General features: G+C 47.2%; 1 long non-coding RNA gene across 1 annotated transcript in view; it reads left to right on the top strand.

Moving 5' to 3' along the window:
• The first annotated feature begins 879 nt into the window (after positions 1-879).
• LOC138582465 (uncharacterized) overlaps positions 880-22444 on the top strand; it is a 45967-nt gene continuing 24402 nt past the window's right edge. Inside the window, exons 1-2 of the long non-coding RNA XR_011305028.1 lie at positions 880-962; positions 1052-1104. This is a non-coding gene — a long non-coding RNA (uncharacterized lncRNA). The remainder of the gene's footprint in view (positions 963-1051; positions 1105-22444) is intronic.

The following is a 22444-nucleotide window of genomic DNA, read 5'->3' as shown; positions in this document are numbered from 1 at the left end:
CCACTTTTGGTATCCACAGTCAGGTGTGGCTCTGACCTGCAGACTCTGCTGTGTTGCTTTGAGAAGGGAAACCTATTGGTGGAATTTTTCCACTAACATTCCCACAGTGCCTTGTCCTGCAGGAAATGGTGGAGACAAGCAGCCTGATTCATGGAATTATTTGCATGAAAAACGCAGATTTGCGCGCCTTTCTGCCCGAAAATCCCTGTTTGAAGTATGGGGATTTTCGGGCAGAAAGGTGCGCAAATCTGCGTTTTTCACGCAAATAATTCCATGAATCAGGCAAAAGAAGTTGTAGAGAGTCCTAGCAGAAACCACGATGGTGGAACCCTTTTTTAGCCTCCCTTTTCCTCTGTCTACAATAACTGTGACAGTTTCCTATGTCATCTGCTTCCAAAGGGAATCTCGTGGTTGGTACCCCATGTGAGTGTGGCTTTGTTATTTCAGTGCTGGCTTTGAAGCACTGGCTCCTGTGACGAAGAGTTCGTAATCATCCACTAGTTGGATACATGCATTTCTGTTTATGTTCCAAGAAGCTCGATTCACATTAATGTACAAACTTGTTTTGATTTGCTATTACATCGTATTTAAAATTGTATTCTTGAATTGTTAACAGATTTAATCAGCTATTACTCAGTGAGATATGTTCTCTAGATACATTCAAAACATGCAAGGCTCGTGAAATATGAATTCAATTTCACAATTTTCTTTTGCTTGGCACTCTACTACATTTCCCAGCAGCACTGTAGTTTAAACTGGTCTTTCACTCTGCATGCTATCTACTACAATTCCCAGCAGTACTGTAGTTTTACTAGGCCGGTCACATGACGTCAACGCGCTCACACGGGACGTCGTTGTGTTACGCAGCAGCCATCTTTGGATATTTATAAGCTTTTTTCACTGGGTGACAAATGTCTTACTGTTTTCTCTGTAACTGTTTTGGATGGCATCAGGTTTAAAAGGTACTATATAATTCATGGAGGTTCCTTTTCCTTTATTTTAGCGTACACTTTATTTGTTTTTTCACTTGTTGGCATACTTCGATTTACAGCGGTTCTTTTAAACATGGAATATGTACTAAACTCGGTGACCCAGACTGCTCAGGTAATTCCTGTGTGTTCACTTTGGCCTCTAAACTTTACTTTCTGTGTATGCGGTGAAGATATTTGAATCTATTTATACATATTGCCTCCAGCTTGACACCTGGTGTTGTTCGTTACTATATTTGGCAATTTACTGTTGATGAAACTTGTCTGGTTGAAATTTTCCAATACTTTGTTACATATATAGACTTCTTGCATCTTGTCAATGGATACATGTGGACTAACATAATGTGCACTATTTTTCCACACGGCTGACTTTTTAACTACGGTGATATGCGAATGTTATCACAGTTCCTAAGTAATTCTTAAATCTATCCATATGAATTCACAACGCTCACCCTGTGTTTGTGGGTTTAATCAGATACATTATGTCTGCAAAAATATTTTCTTTCCTTTTTTAATACTATTGGCATAATTAAGATATTTATTTACTTTAATTACATAGATAAACTATGAAAAACCCACATTAGACGATGGACAGTATCTCGGAGCAACCCCGGTAGTTTTGTCCAGAAGAAGCCTGAGTGGAAGGGCTACTACTCTCGCTAGTTGGTATGTTACATTTTTCTAAAGGTTGTAGGGTCAGATAGAGGTTAGGATTTGGACTGAGAACTATTTTGAATTGAACAATTGATGAGCACCATAAGTATAATTTTTAGGCAGGGAAAATCCCACAGACCAATAGGGACAGGTAGGCATTTTCTATTTATTTCAAAATAACACCCTTGAAATGTTAATCTCTAGTCCGGTTCCTTCTTCTGGCTTGCCACATTCTCCAGGAGTTGATCTGGGAGGGTTTCCAATACCGTGGAGGAAGGTGTTGCCCTTCCTCTGGAGGATAAAAGAAGGCAGCTTCCTGTCCATCACCCAACATTGCTGTAGAGGAGATATCCAGGCTAGATGCTCTTAAGCACAAGCCTTACCATAGCAAGGCCCTGCTCAGAAAGCTGACACTACTTGTGATATCCAATGGTTGTGGCTAAAATAAGTGTTAGCTCTTAGTACCCACCATGCCAAACTAGGCCTGGATTATATTTAAAGGCTGACTAAGGTATACAAATATTGAGTTTTGAATCCGAGGTGCAGAAGATTTAAAAGCCACCTCTGCCTGCTGTCACTTTGTGTTCCATATGCTATTGCACATTTGACCATTGAACCTGCCCTCTGCCACCGCAGGGCTGTGCAGAGGTTGTCTGTAGACACAACAAAGGCAAATGCTTGCACTATAATTTCGGCATGCAGCATTTATAAAACGGGGGAGGTGGTCTGATTAGCAGACTGACCTCCCTTTCAGCAGCCAAATTACCTGCATCGTTTTATTTACTAAAAATCAAAAAGGGTTGGGCTATCCCACCCTTGCCAGATGGCCATTCTGTCACAAACCCCGTCTTTATCCGCACGATTCGCTGGCGCATACACCCCTTCCATATCTTCACACTTCCTTGGTACAGACCCCCTTCCACACCCATCATCTTCCCAGATTTCTGCTGCTGCTGCCATATCCACACACTTCCCTGATGTTTGCCCCCTCTTCCATATCCACACACTTCACTGATGCCTGCCTCCTGTTCCATATCCACAATCTTCCCTGATGCATACATCCCCTTGTTCCCTTTGATACCTGCCTTCCTGCCTTATACTCACCAACCTCCGCTTCCACATTGGACTGGGAACTTAAGCTCACTCCTTGCCCCAGCTAACCTTTGCCCCTGGTCCTTCAGATCACCACATTCAAATTCACGCCTTTCCCTAATCAACCCTGCCCACTGGTCACACAGAACTTTAAACTTATGTCTCAACTAGTTAAAGGCTGCCAACCTCCGCAACATACAACCCCATCAATCACCTGGAGAAATGCACACCTCAAATCAAGAGCCAAGCCCTCTGCCCTAGGAGATCACACCAACCACCCTTGCCAGTCACCCGTCACAACTTGAAGGTCTCCACCCATGACTTAACTGCTACTAGGCGTAACCCGAACGATTCCACACATGACTCTACCGATGCAACCAATGATCTAAACACCCCCGCTTTGGATTTCCCTTACTCCAATGCCCACACCACATTTTCACTGAAACCCACTATTTGCCCACCAGTGTTGGCGCACTCTTTAAGCATTGAACTCAATCCAGCCCCCATAAACAACGCCAACTTGGAAGCATCCACGCTCAAGGGGGCACTCATTAACACAAGGTCACTCCTGGCACATGCTCTAGATATTGCTGACCTTATCACCACAAACAACCTAGACTTCATAGCCATCACCGAAACATGGCTCCACGCAGCAGCCGGCCCCTCACTCTCCCTTGCCATCCCTGAAAGCTACACTATCTTCAGGTCAGACAGACAGGTCTCCAAAGGAGGAGGAGTAGCATTCATTGCTAGGAACCAACTCCTCATAAGTGTAAGGAACTCATGGTGGCAACAGTAAGGACAGACACAAGTTATCACAGTTCATGGGTGTTAACTAAACTGTATCAGGTTGGAAAAATGCCTAATCTAATCCTAAATCTAAGATGGGAGCAAGCATCAACCATCAAATAAAAATAAGGCAGTCCTAGTGGCGTCATGTCAAATAAAAAGGGCCTATATTAAGAAACCTATTGCCAAACCATACAACTAATACAAAAATGGGAGTGAGGTGATTTTCAAGAAAAGAAAGAATAATATGTCAGGATGCGGTAGCTTGGTTCTACCTTCCCCACGTTTTGAGCACGGGGTAAGGTGGGATCTTGGAGCACAGTACACACTCGAGCTTCCCCAGCACGAGTCAACAGTTCTGTTCCAGTTTATCAGGAGCCTCGATGGCCAAGTCTCGTTTCTCTTGAAAGTCTCTTGCCTTCGAGGGAATGACATATTCGTGCAACCAAACAAATGTTTCTTCAACAAATGAAAGTTGATTCTTCACCCGTCTACCCCTATTCCGGGCACTGAGCCCTCTTTATTCTCAGCCTCCATCCACCGGGTTCACTATGGATTTTCCTTCCTTCAAAATCTTAATGTCTTTTTGAACAGTTCCAGTGGACTTCCCCGGCCGGGTTTACTCTTGTCAACACACTGTTTCTTGGGACTTTAGACGTTTCCCCTCCTCGTCAGCATCCCTCATTTGGGTTCACTCTTGCCAGCTTCACATTCACAAATGTTTGCAGGAGTCACTTCCCTTGCTTTCTCACAGTTCTTAGGTCAAAAGCTTTCGACTGTATGGGGATTTTGCTTGACCTCCGGTAGGACCACTTTGACCCAATTTGGCGGCTCTCCTACGGCCTTCTGGTACCTGTAGTTTAATTCAAAGCGGGATCAACCAGAGTCTCTCGAGTTAGCACCCACTTGGTGCCGGTTCCCTCTGCAGCTGGCCTCCCCCCTTAACACTTTTACAGTTCTTTGAACTTGGTTCAACTTGCCACTTTTCATCTTTCATTCACCACAGCCCGGCTCTTATCGGCTCTCCCGTTGATTCCCCGGCTGTGATGAACCGCTTTGCTTTCCTCGTAACTTGAGTTGTAGAGGAGAAGCCAAATGCCTCTACCGGAAGTCCCACCCCTATTCTGCCCATATGTTGGAAGCCGGAAATTGCGACATGCACAACTCCAGTATTAGTGTCTATTCCACGGGGGGGGTTCTCAAAACAAGGTTTCCCTAAGAAAGCCCTATATGATGCACATGCTGAGAAATGACCGTCCTCTAAAGGAAGTTCTGGAAGAAGTGTGAAGATGAATGAAAGAGAAGACTGGTGTCATCATGTGAAGCAGAAATGGCACACCAAGAAGCGATGCTGAAGAAGAAAGTATATAGAACCTATAGATTCTGATGACGAAATAAAGCATTGAGTGACATTTCATGTACAGAATGAAGATTACACGAATGAAGAGCACTGAAGAAAATGCAAACCGTTTTATAACTGTACAGATGCTGAAATGCAAGTAGACTAAGTAATCATGAGGCTGGCTATACGTAGTGAATAGACTGCAGGCGGTGCCACCAATGTATGTATAAGTGTGTATAGAATCTGGATGTTCCACAACGTATTTTAGCAAGTTAGGACCCCAAGAACAGAAGGGCTGAAAGTGTGGCGCATTACAGGTAAACAGCTGCTCCCGAACGAAGATTCAAGAAGGGTTGTCTGGCCTGGTGTCAAGAGTTGGGGCCACCAAGAACCTGGTTATCTATTCGAGAAGATACAATGAATGTGAGAAGCGAGACCAGCTTCTGTCGAGGTGTAATGGAAAAACACTAGCCAAGTTTTATTCATTTAATACTATTAAATGAGAAGAAGGTGCTCAAAACACGGACTCCTGTCATGTGGTCAAGATGAGAATAGACTTTGGGGCGAGCTGCACCGAGACCAGAAGATAAGGCCATGCTCACACTCCCTTCTATTCTCAGGCGCAGTAATACTTGCAAGGCCGAGTTCAAAAGACTAATTGAATGGCAGACAGTAGGAGTGATGATGGATGATGGGCAAATTAGGTGGGGAGGCATGATCAAGTCAACCCTCCAGCACCTGGGGTACCAGCTTGCGTGCTGCTAGCAAGTGGAATATTCCAGAAGGATAGAAGCATGCCAACCAATTGTAGAGGGCCACGTAGCAAGAAGCCCTATAGTCTGAAAGCCAATGAAACGTTGTGTTTTTTTATGAAGAACATGACTTGCACTAGGGGTGGGCATTGCTGTCCACCTGACCTTAGAGACCCAATCCCAGGCTAGTCCCCCATAGAAAGTATACTTAGATGTTCCTTTTAAGCCTACCACAATCCAGCTTAGATTTTCTTATTTAGCCACATAGTATGACGTCACTTATGACAAGTTTTTAGTATAAAGGTTGTGATTTGTATGAAATGTATTGATGCAAATAACTTGGTCCTGATGGACTTAACACCCATTGGTCTCCAAGGGCAATTGTTCCAACTAAACCTTTATGTAAAAAAGAATAATCTGAGAATAAACATTAAGAAATCAAAAATAATGATCTTAGTTTATAGACGTGGTAAGAAGAAAGCTGACTTTTCTTGGACTGAATTCCTTGAATGAGGAATTACTGGGCCCTCCAAGGTCGGAATGGCCTGGTAATTCCTCATTCAAGGAACCCGGACCCGGTAAGGGGGTAGCCATGCCGCTAAAAGCGGCATGGTTACCTCCTACCTTGTAATGACACCCCTTGTTTCACGTCTCTTGGATTTGCCTTTGCCTGCCCTCTTGTACTTCGACCAATCTTGAACTAATTACGGACCTCAGCATTCTTACAGATTACGCACCTTGTTACTGATTTTGTTTCCACTGCTGACCCGCTCACCACTGACCCGGACCGTCCCTCGACCATTCTTCCCGCTACACCTTTGGGCATTGGATTGATCTTGCACAACCCCGACCTGGAAAGGATGATGACTGAATTCGGATATCTGATCCCTGCCACAATTGTCAACTGGCACTCTAGTGTACCTCCACCAAACCCTGCGCCAAGACTAGAGACTTCCACAAGTGGCGCAAGTCGTTAGGCATCCTCGTGCCATCGTGACAGGTGGAACAGAACAAACTGGAGACTCTACTCTCACCGTTTTAGGCGTCCTTGTGCCGTTGTGGTTAGAATAGTTTTGGTGGTGTACACTGTTTGCTTTCTCCAGATCTTCATGCCAACTACTCATCGTCATTGTCCTAGTCTAGACGGTAATTTGAATCTCATTGTATCTAACCTTGCCTCTCTATTCCGCAAATCTTCTTGTACTGATACTTCCCTTATGTTACGCTCACCTGGTATCCACAGGGACACCACCTAGCCGGGTTACTCGCTGGTATGCTTCTCAGTTTTGCCCAGATGTGGTATGTGGGGAAGGTTCTGCCTTGTGGTAGAGTTAGGTGTGCTCTCCGTCCTGCCTTCTTTGCAGGGGCGCGTTGTCTTTCGTGGGCGTGTGCGGTCCAGTTACTTCACTGACACCGGCCCGTTTCATATCGTTTAGGTAGGTCTTATTGATGTTCTTTAGTATTGTTGCTATCCTGCATGCCTTTCTTTGTTTGATAATGTCTCTTTTTCTCCCTTAGGTATGCAGAGCTTCAGTGCGGCAAACTGGCCTGGTTGAGCCCCGCTGGTAAATGATGGCACTTTAAGAACGCTGTGATGCGGTAAGTAAGCGCTATGCGCAGCGCTGCAATGGCGTGCCTTTGCTAACTTGTTTTGTCTTCTTTCCTTGCAGGTCGCAGTGTTCTTCAGGGCGTATGGAATTTCCGGAGTGGTGCCAGCCGAGAGGCGACCAGCCAGGTAAGCCTTTTGAGCAGTTTGTAATTTGCAATGTCTTTTCTGCTTTCTTAATGTTGCTTCTATCTTCCTCTTTCAGGTTGTGCAGTCCGGGAGGCATACAAATCCAAGGAAAGCTGTTCTCAGGAGCTGCAAGTAACTAAATATGAAGACTGCAGGTAAGATGCTGCTGCTAATGATGTTCCTTTTGTCTCCATGTAGGGTCTGCTTCTCCAAGGTTCGGGGGTATAGCTGGACATGGTGAGCGTAAAGTTGCAAGCTGCAAGGTAACGTGAAGCATGTTGTCTTGCTCGGGTGTGGTTTAAATAGCCCCAACAAAATAGTCCAGATAAAGTAGTCTCTTAGGCTACCACACCCAAAACACTAGACCGCATAGCTTGGTTCCGAGGAACCAAGCTATGTGGATGCCTCCATGTTGGCTGACAACACAATAAAGTAGTTCCCAAGCACATTGTTATCATGGTGTATGTGCCTGGTGCCGTAGGCGCCAGGACTGGCCCCAAGAGGGTTTTGGAAGAGGATGCCAGGCTCTAGAGGCCCAAGTCCTGACTCCACCTGGCCAATGGGTTTGCCAGAGGGGGTTTTGGGCGAGGGTCGTGACAGCACTCCCCGCTAAGGCCCCTCCCATGGTGTTCCTTCTGTCTGGCCCAGGTTTGATTGGGAAGTTCCGATGGAATTTCCTGATTAGACGTGGTGAGTGGATATTCTCACAGGGCTCCCAGGATCTATCTTGTGGTCCAAATCCTTTCCAATCGACAAGATAATATTGCTTGGTCCTAGAGTATTTAGAGTCCAAGATATCTTTGACTTCGAATTCTGGTTCTCCGTCACCAGGTATGGGCTTAGGTGGTGCCCCAATCAGTGTGCTGGGTTGCATTGGTTTCAGGAGGGACACATGAAATACCGAGTGGATTTGTAGATTAGATGGTAAATCCAGTTTCACGGCTACTGGGTTGATAATTGCCTTAATGGTATAGGGTCCTAAGAATCTGGGATGAAAGGTCCGGGTTCCCTTGATGGGTACCAATTTAGCGGCTAACCAAACTTTGTCTCCTACTTGATAATCAGAGGCCTTTTTCCGGTGTTGGTCGGCGAATCTCTTTTGTTTTTCTTTGGCATGAATAAGATGTTCCTTTGCCCTTCTGAAAGCCTGAGTAATGGTTGTGTGTAGAGTCTTTACCGCTGGCATTTCCAAGCTGGCTGGAAGGTCTAGTTCAGAGGTACGTGGATGTCTGCCATAAAGGGTATAGAAGGGCGTTTGTCCCGTGCTTGAATGCAAAGAATTGTTATATGCATATTCGGCTATCCATAGTAGGTCTTTCCAATTCCTTTGTTCGTGGTGCAGCATGCACCGTAAATATTGCTCGAGTGTCTGATTGGTTCTCTCGGTTTGGCCGTACGTTTGGGGATGGTGACTGCTAGATAGCCGAACGTCAATCTGCGCCATTGCACAACATTTTTTCCAGAAGTTAGAAACTAACTGGCTGCCTCGATCAGAGTCCAGAACCGCAGGGAAGCCATGTAGCTTAACCACGCCCTCCAGGAACACTTTTGCTAAAGTGGCTGCGTCTGGCTGGGAGGTCTTTGAGAGGAATAAAATGGGCCATCTTCGAGAATAAGTCCACAACTACAAGGATGGTGTTGAACCCTTGGCTTGGAAGTAGATCAGTGATGAAGTCAAGGGAAAGAGTGTGCCATCGAACTGGAGGAATGTCCAATGGTTGTAGGAGACCAGATGGTTTTTGTTTCTGTGATTTATTTTGTGCCCAGACACTGCAGGAGGGAATATACTGAATGATGTCCTTAGGCCAGGTAGGCCTCCAAAAGTTCTCTTTCACCTTAGCTAGGGTTTTGGCGATCCCAGGATGCCCTTCGATTAGTGAATCGTGATAGTTTGAAATAATATGCTGTTGTAATTACTTCTTGGGTACATATAGGCGATCCCTACAAAAGGGTAGATGGTCCTTGATGGTATATTGTTCTCCTTGAGTTTGCCATGCGAGGAAGGCATCAGGATTCATTGTCCATTGGATTTCTTTTCGTAGTTCTGCTTGTGTTAAGGCTGTCGTGATACCCAAGAGTTTGTCTTCAGGTATAATAGGAACTGGGTCTGGAGTTGTATATACCATTTCATCTATGCCCATGCGAGATAAGGCATCCGCCTTTCCGTTTCTGACTCCTGGTCGAAATGTAATTACATAATCATATTCGGCGAAGAAAAGGGCCCACCGTAATTGGCGCGAGGACTAGGCCTTGGCTGTTTTGAGATATTGCAGGTTTCGGTGGTCTGTGATGACTGTAATGGTGTGTCTGGCCCCGAGGAGGTAGTGCCTCCATGCTTTAAAGGCGGATTTGATAGCCAGGAGTTCCTTTTCCGTGATGGCATAATTAATCTCTGGAGGTGAGAACTTTTTCGACCAGAAGGCCACAGCATGTAGCTGGCCGGTTCCCGGGTCTCTCTGTGAAAGGCCAGCCCCCATTGCGAGACTGGACGCATCAGTCTCAACGACATAAGGGAGGTCTGGACGAGGATGTCGCAGGATTGGAGTGGAGGTAAACTTTTGTTTAAGTTCCTGAAAGGCTTCTTCTGCTTCTTCGGTCCAAGCAAACTTTTTATTGTTTTTTCGTAATAATACTGTGATTGGGTGCACAACCTGAGAGAAGTGTGGGATGAACCGGCGGTAGAAGTTCGCAAAGCCCAGAAAGCTTTGTACCCCTTTAAGAGACGTCGGTGAAGTCCATTTCAGGATGGCATCTACCTTGTGCACGTCCATTCTGATGCCTCTGTCATGGTTCGCACTAAAGGCTCCATGGAGCTGATGCCCACCCCCCCCAGTCAGCGACTCCCATAAGGGCTTTTCAAGCCCCCAGAGCCTCTTGGACTCAGTCCTGGCACCGTTGGCGCCAGGCTCATGATATGGGATAAATCATGTGGAACTACTTGCCCAGTCTAGCCAGGCTGAGCCTTTCTGTTTCCTCAGGGTGTGGGTGAGGGACTATGTTATTCAACGAACAGGGTGTGGTAAAGGGACTACTTTACCTGGGACTACTTGCAAGGCTATTTAAGCCACGCCCTGCATACAGAACACGCTTCGCGTTATTCTGCGCTCCTGCAGCGTAACGCTCACAGTGTCTGTTCTGTTCCTGAACTTCTAAAGCCACGCCCGTCCAGGACTTCATCCATCGGTACCTGGAAGGGAAAAAGACAGAGGAAAAACAAGTCAGTACAACGGCTTACCTGCAGCATCCTTCCATCGGTTGCTTCTTCAGCTTCTTCAGCCGCTCCCGGGTCTTCGCACCGGCTGAAGGGGACGGTCTTCATTCTGGCTGTAAGAGTCATCTCGGGTTCAGCATCCTTCCGGAGAATCTTCGGAGTGGTTCCTCCATTCTTCATTCCAGCCCCGCGCTGCCTCTGCAAAAGAAGAAGAGTGACAGGTTAGACACGCACGGAAAGGAAAAACAGTACTTCAGATTTACCGCGCTTCATTCTTGCGCTTCCACTCACCTGTAGGACATCTGCTCAGCGTTCTAAGTCCATTTGACCCCTCATGCAAAATCCATTCGAAGTCGCGCCTGAAAGTAAAGACAAAGGGCCTCATCACGAGTTGGGCTGTATTCCCGGCTGTAATACCGCCGACTGTAATAGCCCTAGCACCGACCGGTCCGGCTGTATTACCGCCGGATCACGAGTTAGGTGTTAACGGTAAATCCCCATTCCCCATTGGGTCAATTGGATTCAATTGGGTATTTTCAGCGCTAATTATGTGGGCTAATACAGACGGCGGTAATACAGCTGAAAACAGGGGATTTTCACCTCCAGAGAAAGGCTGCAGGTAAAACAGCCCATTTAGCGCCCAACTCGTGATAGGGCCAGCCCTTTAATGCGGCTGTAATACCATTACCGCCGCATTTAAGGGCTACAGCCCAACTCTTGATGAGGCCCACAGACACCGATTAAAAGGAGTTGGGGCAAAATAAAGATTCAAAGACTTTATACGAAGCAGTCATTGGCAAAGAGACTTACCTGTTTGACCAAGCTCTCCAATCGCTCATCGGATCAGTGAAGTAACTCGATCCTGCAAAGACCGTGTTATTCACGCCCCTGCTAGATTGCAGGACGGAGAGCCTACCTTACAAAACTTCAAGGTGAGAGCAAGTGGAGAAGGGCATCAGGTGGTGGCGGAGGTGGGTCCAACTCAACTCCCTCCCCAGTCGCTAATACCTTCTTTTGACCTTGCAGACCAAAGCCTCGGGAGGGTGAAAACAAGGGAGAAGTCGCAGCGACATCACCAATCACGCAGCACCACGCCAGCGCAGACATCATTCATGCAGCCACGTGCTACGCCCCCGTGGATACCAGGTGAGCGTGACAGAACGCAAAGCCTTTTACAAAATCCTCTACCCGGGCGTAATGGAAACTTCTGCGACAGATCAATTAGCTCAGCTTTTGGGGGAACTCAGGGCTGAGGTACATTCAGCTCAGCAGGAAACCAATGCCTTGAGGAGAGAACTGATCGTGGCCAAGGATCGTACTGATGACCTTGCTAGACAATTGCTTCAGTCACAGGCAGGGCAAACACTGTTACCTGGATTGGGGTCAACGGTTCCAACAACGCCAAGTAATCCAGTCCAAGTGGTCCTTCCAGGGGCCGTACCTTTGGCACCTCTGGAACGCTTTGCGGGAGACCCAAAAAGGTATGCAGTCTTTATCAATCAGTGCCGACTGCATTTCCTTTGTAGGCCAGGAGCCTTTCCGAACGACCAAGCTAAGGTGGCCTTTGTGTTGTCATATCTCAGTGGCAACGCGGCGGACTGGTCAGTGCCACTAGTAAGTCGGGATGATCCTATTTTGCAGGACTTTCAGAGGTTCCAATTGAACATGGAGAAGCTTTTTGCCCGCCATTCCCAAGGCCAGGCATTGGATAACGAACTCTTGTCTCTAAGCTAAGGCAATCAAGATCTGTTAAATTACATCGCCACTTTTAATCAGCTGGTAGTGGAAACTGACTGGCCAGACAACAAAAGAACAACACTGTTTCACCGAGGGTTAAGAGGTGAATTAAAGGATGTTTTGGCACAAGTGGATAACCCTCCTAGCGACTATGCTGAATATATAGACTTGGTGGTTCAGCTTGATCATAGACTACAGAACCGTAAGGCGGACCGAGCTAGAATGGACACTCAGGTATTTGTACTCCCAAAGGAAAGTACGTCTAGAACCACCAACTTGGCCGAACCTATGCAGATTGGAGGGGTACGCGGGCCACTATCCAAGGCTGAGAGAGATCGGAGATGGCAGCAACAGCTGTGTTTATATTGTGGGCCAACCGGCCATTTTCTCCGAGAGTGCCCCGTGAAGCCTCCGAAGAAAGCAGTTGGGGTTGCCTGCAAAATGGAAGCAGAGCCAGAGTCGGAAAATGACCCTGCCTGACAAGCGTAGAGGTCCGCTTGTCGAGCGAAAAGAAGGACTTCCAGACCTCGCACCTAGCCTTGCCAATGATCCTTATAAATCACCAACAGTCGTCTCGAATGCATGCAGTTCAAGCTTATATTGACAGCGGAGCCATTGGAAATTATATGGACCAAGAATTGGCTACAAGGATGAATCTTCCTCTCTGTGAAAAGGCAACAACAGATCTAGTCACCACTGTCGACGGAACAGAGATCGCTTCGGGTCCTGTAACGCACTCAACGACTGAGATGACACTTCTGTGCCAAGACAGAAATCGGGAAGCCATTGTGTTCGATATAATTAAGGCCCCACAATTCCAAGTTATTCTGGGAATGCCTTGGTTAGTATTACACAATCCTTGCATCGACTGGCGTGCTAAGAGTCTGATCTTCTCAGGTGAATGTGCTCGTACCTGCTATCAGGTAAAAGAATCCCTGGTCAAGGAAGCGACAACGATCATGAGCCTAGTTAATCCACTGCCCCCGGAGTATCAAGATTACCAGGATGTTTTCCAGAAGGATCAAGCCAACACTCTGCCTCCTCATAGATCATATGACAGTCAAATCGATCTCATACCTGGCACACAGATTCCATACAGTCGAATCTATGCACTCACCAAACCCGAAAACTTGCATCTAAGGAAATACCTAGACCAGTACCTGGCTAACGGTTTTATTCGCCCGTCCAAGTCCTCGGCAGCCTCCCCCTTATTCTTCGTGCCTAAAAAGGAAGGTGACCTTAGAACTTGTATTGATTACCGCGCATTGAACCAGATCACAGTAAAAAAAACGTTATCCCTTGCCTCTAATTCCTGAACTTTTGGACCAGGTTAAAGATGTACAAATTTATACCAAGTTAGATCTCTGTGGGGCATACCACCTAGTACGAATAAGGAAAGGGGACGAATGGAAGACTGCCTTACGCACCAAATACGGGCTGTTCGAATACCAGGTGATGCCCGTTGGCCTTTGCAACGCCCCAGCGGCGTTTCAGTATTTCATGAATGACGTCCTGCGAGAACTAATCGATGTGTGTGTCGTAGTGTACATCGACAACATTTTGGCGTACTCTCCATCTGAACAAGAACATGTGAAACACGTCCGTGCTGTTCTGGACAAACTCTGCCAACACAAACTATTTGCAAAACTGGAGAAATGCTTCTTCCATGTCACAGAGGTTGAGTTTCTTGGATTTGTCCTAACCCCTCAAGGTGTACGAATGGATACGCGGAAGGTGGACGCCATTCTCAATTGGCTCTCCCCGACCTCAATTAAGGGAGTTCAGAGTATGCTTGGACTCGCAAACTTCTATCGTCGGTTCATTCCAGGTTTTTCACAGTTGGTGCACCCTATTACCTCGTTACTGAGAAAGAACAGGCGTTTTCAATGGTCAGAGGAAGCAGAGAAGGCGTTCCAGGACTTAAAACAAAAATTCATCTCAGCCCCAATCCTGAAACATCCCCGCCCAGATCTCCCGTACGTGGTGGATACCGACGCTTCCAGTTTGGCAATGGGAGTGGTACTCTCGCAAAAGGACCCTGAATCCGGTCAGCTTCACCCTGTGGCCTTTTGGTTGCGGAAATTCACGGCCTCAGAATTGAATTATGCCATTACGGACAAAGAACTCTTGGCAATCAAGGCAGCCTTTAAGGCTTGGAGGCATTATCTCTTAGGAGCAAGGCACAGGATCATGGTAATCACTGATCACCGCAATCTACAGTACCTAAAGGTGGCAAAAGCTCAATCATCTCGCCAACTTCGATGGGCACTATTTTTTGCTGAATTTGACTTTGTGATTACTTATCGCCCTGGTTGTCGAAATGGTAAAGCGGATGCCTTATCTCGTATAGGAGTAGACGAGGAGACCGTCAATCCAGATCCAGTGCCAATCATCCCTGGAGCAAAAATCTTGGGAATTACAACGTCTCTCACCTTAGATGACATCCATAAGGAAATCACTCATCTCATAGATACCAATACTCTGAAAGCTTGGCCTACCAAAAGTGCTCACCATTCAATTTCAGACCAATTACCATACTTTCAGGGTCACCTTTATCTGCCCAGCAAGGAACTTCAAGAAAAGGTAATTTCAAATTATCACGAGTCAATGATCGAAGGTCACCCTGGAATCACTAAGACTGCAGCCAAAATAAAACAACACTTTTGGTGGCCAACTTGGCGTAAAGACATCAAACAGTTTGTGTTATCCTGCGGGGTCTGCGCACAAAACAAGGCCCTAAAAAAGAAATCACCAGGCCAATTGCAACCTCTGGATATTCCACCTACACCTTGGCATACATTGTCACTTGATTTTATAACTCATCTTCCTCCTTGTAATGGCTACAACACAATTTTGGTGGTAGTGGACTTGTTTTCCAAGATGGCTCATTTTATCCCACTGAAGGGATTACCCTCGGCTTCGATCCTGGCAAGGGAATTCCTAGAACAAATAGTCCGGATACATGGATTTCCTTCTATCCTGATTTCTGACCGTGGCAGTCAATTTGTATCACGTTTCTGGAGAAAATGCTGCGAGTTAGCTCACATCGATGTAAGACTTTCCACCAGTCGCCACCCCCAGATTGATGGGCAGACTGAAAGAACCAATCAGACCTTAGAACAATACCTCAGGTGTATGTTACACCAAACAGAAGACAATTGGAAAGACATTTTATGGATAACGGAATACACCTACAACAACTCCCTACACTCCAGCATTGGACAAAGTCCTTTCTATACTATCTACGGGCTGCATCCACGGACCTCTAATCTTGACCCACTTCAACCCCTGGAAATGCCAGCAGTAAGAAGTTTGCACACGACTATCACTCAAGCCTTCAGACAAGCAAATGATCATCTGAGACGAGCAAAAGAAAGATACAAGAAATCAGCAGATATGCATAGGAGTGAAGCTCCCAAATACCGAGTGGGGGATGAAGTCTGGCTGGCGTCAAAGCATATTCCCATGAAAGGAACTCGCACCTTCACTCCCAGATACATAGGCCCATACACCATTAAGGCCATCATCAATCCAGTAGCTGTAAAGCTAGACTTACCTTCACACGTGAAAATTCATCCCGTATTCCATGTCTCACTTTTGAAGCCAGTGCAACCCAGAACCCGAATACTGAAACCACCAAAACCAATCATAGTTGACGGGGAACCTGAATTTGAAGTTAAGGATATGCTGGACTCAAAAATTGTCAAATCAAAACTATTTTATCTAATAGTCTGGAAAGGATACGGACCACATGAAAGATCGTGGGAACCCAGCCAGCACATTCATGCCCCTCGGTTTTTGAAGAAGTTCCACCATAACCACCCGAACAAACCGGGCCCATTGGGAGAACCCAGCGTTAAGGGGGCTTTGGGGGGAGTGCTGTCATGGTTCGCACTAAAGGCTCCATGGATCTGATGCCCCCCCCCAGTCAGCGACTCCCATAAGGGCTTTTCAATCCCCCAGAGCCTCTTGGACTCAGTCCTGGTGCCGTTGGCGCCAGGCTCATGATATGGGATAAATCATGTGGAACTACTTGCCCAGTCTAGCCAGGCTGAGCCTTTCTGTTTCCTCAGGGTGTGGTTGAGCGACTATTTTATTCAAAGAACAGGGTGTGGTAAAGGGACTACTTTACCTGGGACTACTTGCAAGACTATTTAAGCCATGCCCTGCATACAGAACACGCTCTGCGTTATTCTGCGCTCCTGCAGCATAACGCTCACCGTGTCTGTTCTGTTCCTGAACTTCTACAGCCACGCCCGTCCAGGACTTCATCCATCGGTACCTGGAAGGGAAAAAGACAGAGGAAAAACAAGTCAGTACAACGGCTTACCTGCAGCATCCTTCCATCGGTTGCTTCTTCAGCTTCTTCAGCCGCTCCCGGGTCTTTGCACCGGCTGAAGGGGACGGTCTTCCTTCTGGCTGTAAGAGTCATCTCGGTTTCAGCATCCTTCCAGAGCATCTTCGGAGCGGTTCCTCCATTCTTCATTCCAGCACCGTGCCGCCTCTGCAAAAGAAGAAGAGTGACAGGTTAGTCACGCACGGAAAGGAAAAGCAGTACTTCAGATTTACAGCGCTTCATTCTTGCGGTTCCACTCACCTGTAGGACATCTGCTCAGCGTTCTAAGTCCTTTTGAACCCTCATGCAAAATCCATTCGAAGTCGCGCCTGAAAGTAAAGATAGATAAAGACACTGATTAAAAGGAGTTGGGGCAAAATAAAGACTCAAAGACTTTATACCAAGCAGTCATTGGCATAGAGACTTAACTGTTTGACCAAGCTCTCCAAGACTCGGCAATCGCTCATTGGATCAGTGAAGTAACTCGATCCTGCAAAGACTGTGTTATTCGCACCCCTGCTAGATTGCAGGACGGAGAGCCTACCTTACAAAACTTCAAGGTGAGAGCAAGCGGAGAAGGGCATCAGGTGGTGGCGGAGGTGGGTCCAACTCAACTCCATCCCCAGTCGCTAATACCTTATTTTGACCTTGCAGACCAAAGCCTCGGGAGAGTGAAAACAATGGAGAAGTCGCAGCGACATCACCAATCACGCAGCACCACGCCAGCGCAGACATCATTCGTGCAGCCACGTGCTACGCCCCCGTGCAGACCAGGTGAGCGTGACCGCCTCCTGGACTAAGGATAAAACCAAGAAACTCTACTTCGGTGACGTGAAAAAAGCATTTTTCAAGCTTTGCAAACAAGCGATGTTGACGGAGCTCAGTGAGGACTGAACAAACGTGCCTGACGTGATCTTGTTTTGAGGCTGAAAGATGTCGTCTATGTACACTAAGGTACACACATCAATTAACTCCCTTAAGACGTCATTCATGAAATATTGGAATGCCGCAGGAGCGTTCCATAACCCGAAGGGCATGACTTGATATTCAAACAAGCCGTACTTAGTACGGAAGGTGGTTTTCCATTCATCTCCTTTTCTGACTCGGACCAGGTGGTACGCTCCTCGAAGGTCCAATTTGGTATAAATCTGGGCATCTTTAACTTGGTCTAGCATCTCAGGGATAAGTGGCAAGGGGTAGCGGTTCTTCACGGTGATCTGGTTCAATGCGCGGTAGTCAATGCAGGTTCTCAAGTCCCCTTCCTTTTTCAGTACGAAGAACAAAGGATTGGCTGCGGGGGACTTCGACGGACGGATAAATCCGTTTGCAAGGTACTGGTCTAAATAGGATTTCAAATTAAGGTTTTCCGGATCTGTGAGAGTGTAGATCCTGCCGCAAGGGATTTGTGCACCAGGAACAAGGTCGATCTGACAGTCATAGGGCCTGTGCGGCGGCAATGTATTGGCTTGGTTCTTTTGGAATACATCCTGGAAATCATGGTATTCACTTGGCAAGGTATTAGTTGCTCCCAGGGTTGATACTGTCGCTCTGGGAGTCATGGGGATGCAGACGTCGGGTTTCTCCTCTTGGTAGTAGCAGGCAGGGGAGCAGTCATCGGGGAAGGTTAATTTTCGTGCCCGCCAGTCTATCAAAGGGTTGTGAGCAACCAACCATGACATCCCTAGTATTAGCCTGAACTGAGGTGCCCTGATGAGATCAAATGAAATAGACCCCGATGTCCGTCCTGGCACAGCAAGGTTACCCTGGCTGTGCACTGGGTTACTGGTCCGGAAGTGATTTCTGTCCCATCCACGGTGGTCACCTTGTCCATAGTTGGCTTAGAACACAAAGGAAGCCCCATCTCTGCTGCCAGTTCTTGATCAATATAATTTCCAACTGCTCCGCTATCGATGTATGCTTCAACGGCATGCATTCTTGACGACTGTTGGTGGTTAATTAAGATCACTGGTATTGCAAAGTGCAAGGTCAGCAACTCTTTCTTCTCACTCGACAAACTGACCTCTATGCTTGTCGAGCTTGGTAGTTTTCCGATTCCTTAGCTTCATCGTTCTCTGTGGCCCCGACTGTTCTTCTTGCGGGTTTTACTGGACAGTCCTTCAGGAAATGTCCTGGTTTCTCACAATACAAACAAAGTTGTTGTTGTCTTCTTTTGTCCCGCTCTTGTTTTGTTAATGGAGGCCGTATCCCTCCAATCTGCATGGGTTCTACAGTATTTTCAGGTACATGGGGTGTGTTTTCCCTTGGTCGAACATACACGGTCCGAGGGTCCGTCTTAGACCGGTCTGCTTTTCGGTCCTGCAACCGGTGGTCTAGCTGCACAACCAGATTTATGAATTCGGCACAGTCTCTGGGTTGATCAACCACCTGAGCTAAGACGTCCTTTAACTCGCCTCGTAAGCCTCGATGGAATAACGTGGTTCTTTTGTTTTCTGGCCACCTAGCTTCGGCAACCAGTCTGTTGAAGGTAGCAATGTACGTTAACAAGTCCTGGTTCCCCTGTCGGAGGGACAAGAGTTCATTGTCTACTGCTTGTTCCTGGGTATGGCGAGCAAAAGGTTTTTCCATTTCTCTCTGGAACCCCCCAAAGTCATGTAATAGAGGATTGTCATGGGTCACCAACGGCACCGACCACCCTGCTGCACTACCACTCAGGTATGATAAGACAAAAGCTACCCAAGCTTGGTCGTTTGGAAATGTTCCAGGCCTACAAAGAAAATGAAGGCACACTGATTGATGAATGCCGCATACTTCAGTGGGTCGCCTGAGAACCTTTCTGGTGGTGCCAGGGGAACTGTTCCAGGTAATGTGATCTGTACTGGAGTGGGGGTAGTAGATAAGGTGGGGTTTTGCATCAGTGGGTTGCTCCCAGGCAGAGGATTCTGCCCTGACTGTGATTGCAGGATCTGCCTACTGATCTCCTCCGCACGATCTTTGGTCACTAGCAAGTCCCTCCGGAGAGCATTAGTCTCTTGTCGGGCAGAATGAACCTCAGCACAAAGCTCTCCTAGTAACAGGGCCAATTGGTCCATTTCCGATGTCTCCATGACGCCCAGGTGGATTTGTTACGGTAGGCTTTGCGTTCTGTTACGCTCACCTGGTATCCACGGGGACGCCACCCAGCCAGGTTACTCGCTGGTATGCTTCTCAGTTTTGCCCAGTTGTGGTCTGCGGGGAAGGTTCTGCCTTGTGGTAGAGTTAGGCGTGCTCTCCCTCCTGCCTTCTTTGCAGGGGCGCGTTGTCTTTCGTGGGCGTGTGCAGTCCAGTTACTTCACTGACACCGGCCCGTTTGATATCGTTCAGGTAGGTCTTATTGTTGTTCTTTAGTATTGGTGCTATCCTGCATGCCTTTCTTTGTTTGATAATGTCTCTTTTTCTCCCTGGGGTATGCGGAGCTTCAGCGCAGCGAACTGGCTTGGTTGAGCCCTGCTGGTAAATGATCGCGCTTTAAGAGCGCTGTGATGCGGTAAGTAAGCGATATGTGCAACGCTGCGATGGCTTGCCTTTGCTAACCTGTTTCGTCTTCTTTCCTTGCAGGTCGCAATGTTCTTCAGCGCGTATGGAAGTTCCGGAGTGGTGCCAGCCGAAAGGCGACCAGCCAGGTAAGCCTTTTGTAATTTGCAATGTCTCTTCTGCTTTCTTAATGTTGCTTCTATCTTCCTCCTTCAGGTCGTGCAGTCCGGGAGGCGTGCAAATCCAAGGAAAGCTGTTCTCAGGAGCTGCGAGTAACTAAAGATGAAGACTGCAGGTAAGATGCTGCTGCTAATGATGTTCCTTTTGTCTCCATGCAGGTTCTGCTTCTCCAAGGTTCGGGGGTATAGCTGGACACGGTGAGCGTCACGTTGCAAGCTGCAAAGTAACACAAAGCGTGTTGTCTTGCTCGGGTGTGGTTTAAATAGCCCCAACAAAATAATCCAGGTAAATTAGTCCCTAGGCTACCACACCCAAAACACTAGACCGCATAGCTTGGTTCTGAGGAACCAAGCTATGTGGATGCCTCCATGTTGGCTGACAACACAATAAAGTAGTTCCCAAGCACATTGTTTTCATGGTGTATGAGCCTGGTGCCATAAGCACCAGAACTGGCCCCAAGAGGGTTTTGGAAGAGGATGCCAGGCTCTAGAGGCCCAAGTCCTGACTCCACCTGGCCAATGGGTTTGCCAGAGGGGGTTTTGGGCGAGGGTCGTGACACCTTATCTGTGTTCTTAGACAGTATCCAGGTACTTTCCATTGTACTAACAACTCAGAAGATAGACGGTTTACTTTCTTCAAATTGGATTACCGCTTCCTTCATTAAGATTAGAAATACGAATATTGTCCGTATTCCAGTCACTGAATGTTCTCATCTTTGCTGAATAAAGTGTTCCATTTTTGTTGCAGTTACTGGGTTTTCAGGCGGTGTCCGTCTTCCGATTAATAGATACCTCTACATGTTTTTTCCATGTAGAGGGGTACATTGGTTGGAAGAACTCTACGGCTACACTTCGAGTTCAACTAACTGGATACTGACAGTTACGCACTCTCCTAATTCGGGACCCCGAAGAGCTAGGTCTGTGAAATTTGGCGGGATAGGGAACGGGACCACAAGCAAGCGATGTCCCAAGTCTCAGGTTTCAACTCGAGATGGCAGCGGTTCTGCAGGATACCCTGAGGTAGAACTGGACAGTTCACTGGATGGCCCAGGAACACTTCCCAAGAGGCTCGTTCAGCAGGTAAGCAGGGTGTGCCGAGAGTAGTTGATCCCACTACTCCAAAGCGGAGAAGCGCATTGGCAGGCCTTCTTGATCGATTAAGAAAACAGGGGTCCAATGGGACAGCAGAGGGGGAAGGGTGCCAAAACCTTCCAACGCATTCCGGGCAGTTTCATGGGACCATTTATTCAAGCAGGATACTTGGCTCCTTCTGTAGTTTGGGTAGAACTCAGGTGATTGACCTGGAATGGATGCAGAGCCCCTTCTCCTGGCCAAGATTAGCTTCACACCAAAATCAAGGACTTCCAATCGAAGATCTGCTCTCATGCAGGCATCTCAGTCGTGGACCAATCAAGGTCCACAGTGGTCCCAGTGATTCAGGCAGTCCAGACATCCTGGCACCAGTAGGGTGGATTTGGACCGGACAGTCCCAACTTGCTTCCTGGACACACACATGTGATAGGCAGAAGCCCGCAAAAGAGATCGGGTTTCGCAGGAGGCTGCATGCCCAAATACGGAAAACCCGGGTTACTCAACCTGGGTGAAGGCAAGGGACAAAATGGCCATGGGACAGAACAAACGACTTAGTGGCTTGGCCACATTCGGACCTGGCCACAATCTTGAAACAAAATGTGGTAAACACGATATGATTCTGTAAAAAGTAACTGCTGCCACCAGTTCGTCCCAGGCACACTCGTACAATCACCAAAAAATCCTTTGAGGGTTCTAGGGCCATTAAACAAAAAGGACACCAAGGCATGGTACTGGAAGGTACATTGTGCACTGTTAAAAAGTTACCAAGGAATGGCAACATAGTTAAAGACTAAGGGCAAAATAGTTTCCCAGTACTGACAGTCTGAAGGACGTGTCATTTTCTCCATAACAAGTGAGCAAAAGCCCAGGGGGTGCAGCTGAAGGCTGTGCTCCACTGGCAAAAAGTCAGGATAGGATAGCCAAACAAAAGCCAAACGTTTGGGGGGGGGGTTCCACAAATAAAGTGAAAATTACGCAATGATTAAATCTTTCTTAACAGTAGGGATACCACTCACTCAAATACATTGTATGCAAAAAGCCCAAAATGCTGCAGTAAGGAAGATT

The sequence above is a fragment of the Ambystoma mexicanum genome, chromosome 3q, assembly GCF_040938575.1.
Source record: "Ambystoma mexicanum isolate Mex_15411 chromosome 3q, UKY_AmexF1_1, whole genome shotgun sequence".
NCBI classification, from domain to species: Eukaryota; Metazoa; Chordata; class Amphibia; order Caudata; family Ambystomatidae; genus Ambystoma; species Ambystoma mexicanum.
This window is presented reverse-complemented; position numbering and strand designations above follow the sequence as displayed.